Here is a 9,093-nt window from a genome sequence, read left to right as displayed (position 1 = left end):
ATCCACAAGTCTAATTGATCTTTGCAAATAGTATCGGTTAATTGTGTTCCCGATGGAATGGCTGATCGACTTCTGGTATTACTTCTGGTATATCGACTTATGGTACATTCCACTACCTTGTCATTACTTTCACAATACAGCTTTGATTTTTTAAATTTTATTCTTTAATTTGTAATACATTGGATGCATTCAGCAGAATGTATCTGCTGCATAATAGTTTACTGATGAGTTACAACATGTTGAGTGTTCTGTTGAACGCTCTTGTGGTATTAGCTACTGCAACATGCGTAAGTGTAGAAGGATCTGATCTTTACGATGTATAAAAAATATTTATATATTTGAATTATTATTTATAAATATTTTTATTATTTAATCTTCTACTGACTAATACTGAGTAATCGATAGCAGTATCTTCTGGGATGTATAAAAAGTGTCTGTTACAGCTCGATTTACGCCGAAGTTAGATATAAGATCCGATGTTATAAACAATAAGAATCTTATGTTAGACCGTGAGAACACAATCAATAAGAACTAGAAATTAAAATGTCTATAACGATCGAAGCTGGATTTTTAAAGTGTCGTCTTCAATGAACAGTAGCAGAGGCTGTAGACACATCGGAAGTAAGCTGGTTTTCCGGTCCAGCCAATGTTGTTTCATTGGAAAGTTTTCTTTCATTTGGAAGATTTTAAAGCTCATCGGAAGATTGAAGGAAGGTTTTTGAAAATGTAAGGTTTTATACCGAAGGTTTAATGCCAAGTGCAAATTACAAAACACTATTTGGTGAGAAATTATCTGATATATAATATCAGTTTATTATCGTATAAGGCAAAAGCTAATATATGATACATTTAAAAATAAAGCTAAATGGGACACATATCTATATACAAGTCTATAACTTTTTTGTTGTTTTGTGTCAAGATACTTTATTATATTATATGTTTGTGTTAAGGCATTTTACTTTCAATTAAATAAAGAATATACAGGGTGTTTCAGAAATAAATGTGAAGTTGTAATTTAATAATATACGTACGCACGCACGCACGCACGTACGCATATTTTATTACAAGAATATTTTATTGTATACAAATATAACAGTCTACACAATATAGCGTCTCCGAAAAAATTTGATTTAATATTTTAGTAAAAATTAATTAATTTTATTAATTCTTTGCATACTTTTCTCTTACAAATTAAAAAAAAATTAAGCTTTGTACAAACGACGTACCACGGCTTTCACCTGTGATACTTACAGTAAGTCAAGTAAGAGCATGGTCGAATTCATGTTATTAGCCTTGAGATACGTTCGAATAGTTTCATACGATATATCTAAACCTTTCTGCTTCAATTTTGCTTGTCCTTGACGCAATGTTAAGCCAGGATTCCGCGATTCACTATTTTTTTATCGTCTTTTTTTGTCGGCTTTGCATATCGAGCCACGTTCTGGTAAATCATCGACATTTTTTGTCACATTATATCGCTGCACTCACTTCTGTACGAATGGTTTCTGTACGAATGACTTTTTCATATATTTAGCAGCCGCTAAATGTGACATTTTTGGATCTTTCGGGTGAGTGTAGAGAAACACAACGTGAGGAACACACTTCATAGCGTGATGCGTATTTGGTACTCATGGCGCTTAATGTAATTCTCTTAAGAAAGTTCAATGACAACTGAATCTTCTTTGATAGTGCATCAAGGACAAAGGTACTTTCTATAGATTCATGATAGATTTAGGGCGATATCTTTTATTAGCTTTGAGTAAGGCCGACCACGCTCTTACTACTTGACTTACTGTATATTTGGACCGATTTCTTTACCACGAGTCTCACACAATATTGTAGGTGAAAGGGTTAATTATATTTTATGAGAAGGAGATCCAGCTAATCTAAACTAACCTGCAATTTCAACTTGCTGAAAGCAGCCACATTCCTAATTGGAAATCGACGCACTAAAAATTGGGAACCACATAAATTTTAGTGTCCATACTGTGTATGTACTTATACTATTGCCGCATTGAAGGCGTATTAAATTATTAAATTATATTATATTAAATTACAACTTCACATTTAATTACAATTTTCATGCAATATATTATTTTTTCATACATAATTATTCAATTACAATTTTCTTATAGTATTTAATCAATTATTATTTTTAATTTACTTATTACTGTTTAATATTATTATTATTATTATTAATATGAATATTTTTTATATAATGAGTTTGTTAACATTATATTATTATATAATATTATTATATAATTCTGATTTAAGAATATACTCGCTATAAACAATTTTTATGACATGACCGAATTGTCTTTTTTCTTTTAGAAAAATTATTCTGTAGCTTTATAAAAATTCAAATTTATAAGCACCCAACCCATAATATGGCGGTGAGTTATGGGACCTACATCAAAGGTGCCGACGCTCAGTCTCCATACTGTATGTACTTATACTGTAATGCGGCTCCGACCTTATTTCTGAGACACTCTGCATATTATCTACACATACTAGTACATATGGCGACTGGCACATAGGTATACATAATGGTTTTATATAAGTTCTTTAAGAAAAAAGGAGAAATTAAAATATCTTTAGTTAATACAATATGAGATCATTGACGGAAAGGAAAATAAAGCTTATATATCTTACATCTGAAGACCAAGTATTATCTGGTAAGAAGTACAATTATTAAAAAGTCGTAACCTAATCTAATGTAAACTATCTCATAAATTTTAATTTTTATTTTAATATAACCTCGTGTATGAATGAAAGAAATATTGGTACAGGGATAAATATATTCGTCTTATATTTGTATCTTGTGCGTTATGTGTTAATTTCTGTTTCTAATTTGTTTTGCGCAAGATCTGAATTTTCATGTGCAGGACCTCATATTCAATTTATATTATTATTATACAAATAAGAATCATACTTCCAAAATTCTGAAAAACATCAAGGAAACGGGAATAACTCCAAGTACTTCACAGAATGTTAAAATTGTCAAAGTTAATAACGCGAAAATAACAAAGAAAATAGCACTATAAAAGAAACAAATAGTTGTGAAAATGCTAAGACAGGAATTGCCATTCACAATTTTTTTCAACAAGCATTTACAACTCGTTATGTCTTACTGATCGCCAAGCAGTAGTTTTATCTATATCAAAACGATCATCACCTATAGATCTGAAAGAAGAATTTGTTAATAATATAAGATGATTAAAGAATATAATATATTAAATATATACATATATTATTAATATTTAATATTTTATCGATATGAATCTGGTGTTGCAATATCCATATTATTATTAGTAGTTGTTTTTCAGAACTAATAGTATTTCGACTGATTGATTACGATTTTGATACTCTTTCTTTTTTAATTCTGGTTTTATAATTTCTAATAAGAAATTAAATATCTCTCGCGACATCTTGTAATTAGTTATTAATTTTATATTATTTTTTTTATAAAGAATATTTTTCAATAAATTTTTTTCATAAATTTTAAGATTTTACTATTGCAATAATAAATTCTACGATTTAAATCATTATTATCTAAAGTATTCTTTAAATCCTATATCTAAAAGATTTAACACTACATTTTCAAAATAATTTTTTATGCGTGCTCTTGGTATCAATAATTCTCGTTTCGAAATTTGCTTTAAGGTATTTAAAATATATTCATCATCATCTGAATTGTCAGAATTATATTCCATACATATGACATTAGATGTGAAAGCCATTGTGAATGCCAATCAAAATCAGCATTACATTTGCCATTAATTGCACAATAACGGAATTTTCTTTTTTAAGTTAAAACTAGTACTTATAAATCGCAGAAGCAAGTACGAAAACGGAATTACATGGAATCTAATGAAATTTAATAAATTAGGTTGTTATATTACGCTCTATTACTGTAAATGCGTTCCGATTTTAATTGCTGTCAGTTCTGCTGCGAATTTCGAACCGGTCAAAATGTAGTGATTTCAATACTACAGTGATGACAGTAGTGGTACTGTCAGCATTGTCAGCAAATTTCGGAATGCACTCTGAGTAGTGTGCTGTGTATGTGTGTGCGCGCGCGAGCGCGCGCGACTCTCGTATGTAACCTGCTAAAACTTCCAAGCATATCTATATATGAATTTGAACTATCTTATTTTGTCTCAATATGTATTAGGAACTGTAATCCTAAAATGGAATATAACGGAATTTCCGTGCAGCAAATTCGATTTGAATGATCTGGAATTCCAAATCATTATATGCTTCGGACAGAACAGAATTTGCAGACAAAAGTCGGCATGGAATATATCTGAAACTCCATATGTAATGTGGATATAACAGGATTTCTAGTGCAAAAAACCACATTTGATGGTATGTTTAAATTCATATACGGACATGCTTGGAATTTTTAGTAGGGAAGCCTGACACACAATAGAGTTGCAATTCGTAAGCCATAAGAAATTTGCACCGACGAGATACTATGAAAAACTGTCAATCCTGGGCAAATTTTCGGCGGTATAAAAAGGACCCCAAGGGCCCGGAGGTAATTGAAGAATGCTGATATTATTGACAATTGATATAAATTTGCTATTATTAACATAAATATTTGGCTTATACATTATTAAATTCATAATTTTTTATTACATGAATGTTTCATAAATAAATATGCATATTTGTAAAGCTATAATATCTTATAAATTGTAGAAAAATTAAAATTTTTTCTCTGCAGTTATCAAAATTTTCTCTGTTGATAATTAAACTTTGATAACACTAAAATCACAATTTTAACGAAAAATCGAGTATTATTGAGATCTAAATGCATAAATACGTCTATTAAACTAAATCATAAAGTAAGTACAATATTATCCGTTTTTAACTCTTAGTCACTTCAATATTCACAAAAACGCGAACTTCCATAAGGATGTCGATCTTTAATAGTATCTTGTCGGTGAAATTGGCCAATTATAGTTGAATATGACAAAAATAATCGACTATGATTGATTAATTTTTTAGATCTACGTAATCTAACGGAAATGGAAATAACAGTAAACTTATCCATAACCTCGCAATAAGATAAATTTCAACCGGTTGAAACTCACCTTATGGATAAGTTTACTGCTATTCCTGTTTCCGTTAGAGTAGGTAGATCTAAAGCAATATCTTGATTGGCTCATCGGCTTAAGTTCACGTCTTAAGTTTACTGTTACCGAAATTTTGTCTACGGCAGCTCTAAAGCCTGTTGTACAATAGAATCGTAAGCGGTAAGTCGTAAGAAATTAAACATTCATATATAAATAATCACAAGGGCTACGAGCCAGTTAAAATTAATAAAATTTAATATTTAAATTAAATTAATAAAAAGTACAAACGTTTCGACGCCGATCGGGTCATTCTCAATATTAAAATAATAATACTATTAGGTCAATCGCGCGGAAAGTTCCGACCGTTTTTTTGCAAAAAGTATGGTTTTATTTATAAAACAAAATAAAAAAGTACCTCAATCAAAATATTGTCCATCATTAGCGATAACTTTTTCCCATCTCTTGAGCAGTAAGCGAATTCTGCGGCGAAGGAAATGACTCATCTTTGGAGACTATCCACTCAGAGATCCATTTTTCGACGTCTTCATAAGAATTGATGTGTTCCTCTGCAAGTGCGTGTGCCATCGATCGAAACAAGTGATAGTCGGAAGGGGCACAGTCTGGTGAATAAGTATGGGGTAGCATTTTCCAGCGAAGTGCTTTTAACGTTTCCTTGACAAGTTTTGTAACGTGAGGCCGAGCGTTATCATGAAGCAAAATCACTTTATGCTGTCTCGTTTCATATTCTGGTCGTTTTTCGTGCAATGCTCGGCTCAAACGGATAATTTGTTCTCGGTAGAGACCCTTCGACTGTTTGACCAGATTTCAACAGCTCGTGGTACACTACACCCTTCTGATCCCACTAAATATAGAGCATTGCCTTCTTTTAGTGAATATTCCGCTTTGGCGTCGATGTCGATGGTTGGCCTGGATCGCCAATGGTTTTTCGGCGTTATCGAAGATCCATTTTTCTTCGCCAGTAACAATTCGGTGCAAAACTCCTTTCTTTGTTGCCTAGCAAGCAGAATTTCGCAGATGGTTTTTCGCCTTTCAATCTCTTGGCTTCAGTTCATATGGAACTCATTTTCTTTCCTTGTAGACCTTTTTCAAGACTTTCAAATGATCGGAAATAACAGATTGAGCACAATTTAATGCTTCTGCAAGGTGTTTTTGCGTTTGACATGAGTCTTCATCCAAACCAATGCCTGCAATTCTTCGTCTTCAAATGCTCTTGGCCGTCCAGAATGCTCTTTGTTCTCCACATCAAAATCACTTTTAAAGCGTCGAAACCATTTTCTGCATGTTTTATCGGAAGAAACATCCATAACTATCACCATAAACTTCTACAAGCATTCGATGAACTTCAGCTGCAGTTTTCTTTCATTTGAAGCAAAAGATTAACAAATGATTCGCGGAAATAACGCTTATTTGGCTCAAATGTCGACATTTTCGATGTAGTAAAAAACTATTGATGCAAACGTATACTTTTATATACTAAATTTTATTGACAGATAGTAAAACTAAAAAATTGAGCTTGGTTTAGACATTAAAGTTATCGACAGTTCTCTAGCTAGAGCTACTCGCTGCTAAATGGACGAAACTTTCCGATTGACCTAATACAATAAATGTCGTATTCTCATATTACAAAAACAGTGTTCTGTACGAAGTAGATTAAAAAAAATGTAGATACGTATCAAATGTTTATGTCTACCTTTTTTGTTACGAATATGTGGTCCATTGAAATATTAAATGTGAGATGTTGAAATCGCTCAATATAATTGAAGCTAGTTCTACTTGTTTTTTTTCTATGAAAAGCATTTATTCAAAAGAAAGTTTTCAAAGAAATCAAATGTCAACTTCAGATTATAATTAATAAATAATTACAGTGTATAAAAAAACAATTAACATAATTAAAAGTAGAAAACAGAAGAAAAGATTTAAACGTATAATATATAAAATAACCGTTAAAGTTTTGTTAACAACAATATCGATTACAAATTAAACATTACTGTCAATAAATCAGTGCATATTAAAATACTAAACTATATATATCTTCTTCAGTCGAAGTGTTGTGAGTCAAAAATTAAAAAAGTAATGCAATGGATATTGTAATTTTAAGTCATAGTGCGATATCAGAGTAGAGAAACGTATAGCATTGACAGTATCAAACAACATTATGAGTTAAAAAAGACAAATAGACTTAGAGACAGTAATAGGTGGAAGGGGGAAGCAGAAAAGTATTAGAAAGGGGAAAAGGAATATACGATGCATGATGGAAGGATTATATGGTGTGCTCATTTTGCAAGCATCTCTTTTTAATTCTATCCTCTCGTTTACTCGGTGATCGTTTGTAGTTCCAGTTTAGCCAACTTTAGTTGTTGTCTTTGTCACGCATATCATTTAAGTTCGATCTCTTTTTATTATGTACAAGAAGACTTCATGATGTGATATTAATCGATTTCAACGAAACTCGTTATAGCGATAAGTCGAGTATTACTGGATTAAAAGATAATAGGCACTACTCAAGCGTTTGCGAGAAAATCAAAATTGAAAATTTCGAGCGCCTAATAAGCCAGTTCAGTAGATCACTCGATTGAAGAGCTCGTGGCGCAGCGATAGTGCGTCTAATTAATAACCTCGATATTATGGGTTCAAATCTCGAACGTTATTGACATTTTTTTTCTTTTGCAAAATACAATTATTGCACAAAATAAATGTATATCATAGATTAATATATTTTGTATATTTATTATTGTACATTACAAGTGCATTTTTCCGTTTGCATTCTCTGTCCAGAAAATCTATTCAAATAATTATGTTACGTCCGGCGGACTCACGCGCCTCTTTTCTTTCATAAAGATCTCGAATTCCTCGAAACTCTAAAATTTTATATTCTTTCCTTTTTTATTTTTCATCTTAAAAACTAAGAATCCGTTATCTCCTCATGAATGTCGCTCCGAGATAAAAATCAATATGTATGGAAAGCGTAAGACTGATTAACGCCAAGATTAACGATCAAGGCGCGAACGATTCTCGCGAATTCGTAATTATAAAATTTAAGAAACGGCACGCGACGTTCAGGGGTAGATTCTGGGTGGTCCCGTGGCGACGATGCATCCGCGACTTCTCGGCGCCTGAGACGCGCGTTTCCCCCATAAATCTTAGGGTCATAAAAATTTGGAGTTTCACTTTCCCACTCTACTGATTCTTGTCAACATCCTTTCCTCTCCCAAAATCTTGACCAACCCGAGAGCAAAAGAAAATCCTACTACCAGCCAACGAAACCTACTCCACCAATCCAAATTTGAGTAATCTGGGGCGATTAGTATAAAAATCGCGATTCCGCAACCCTTGCAGCAGATAGATATCGGAGCAGATAGATAGCAGAGCAGATAGATATCGGAGCAGATAGATATCGGAGCAGATAGATAGCAGAGCAGAAAGTTAGCAGAACAGATAGACAGCAAATTCTTCTCTAACCGGAGTTTCGGAGTTTTACTTGTCCCGATAAACACAGTGAGTCGGTCGCAATAATCAAAGTTAAAATAAAGTCAGTGAGTTGGTCGCGTTATTCAAGTTTAATAGAATCAGTGCAACCAATTCTATCATCGGGAATCACCCCCAAATCAACAGCCTTGATCGAGGAAGTCCATTCAACCTACAACATTCGACGCCACCTTGTCCGCGGTTGGGCTCCACATCACCAGTAAGCTTTCAATTATTTACATTAAGTGGTCCCTTCACGTCTCCCCCCCCCTTTTTCTCTCTCTTTGGGGATCCATTAAAAACATAAATTTTCTAGTGCGTTCACGCCGTCCATTCGCCCCTCGTCGCCGCCTGACGAGAACCGCCCGATCGCGCCGATTCGCCGCCCGCGCCCGGATTTCTCACCAAACCCAACTGACAGTATCGGAACCGATTCCCCTTATTCAATTCCCCATAGCTACTCTATCTCCACCCCTCGAAATTTCCTATTCCCCAATTTCGAATCCATCCCCTATTCCTTCTGCTAATT

This window comes from Trachymyrmex septentrionalis, unplaced genomic scaffold (assembly GCF_001594115.1).
Source record: "Trachymyrmex septentrionalis isolate Tsep2-gDNA-1 unplaced genomic scaffold, Tsep1.0 scaffold241, whole genome shotgun sequence".
Lineage (NCBI taxonomy): Eukaryota > Metazoa > Arthropoda > Insecta > Hymenoptera > Formicidae > Trachymyrmex > Trachymyrmex septentrionalis.
Note: the sequence above shows the minus strand (reverse complement) of the source record.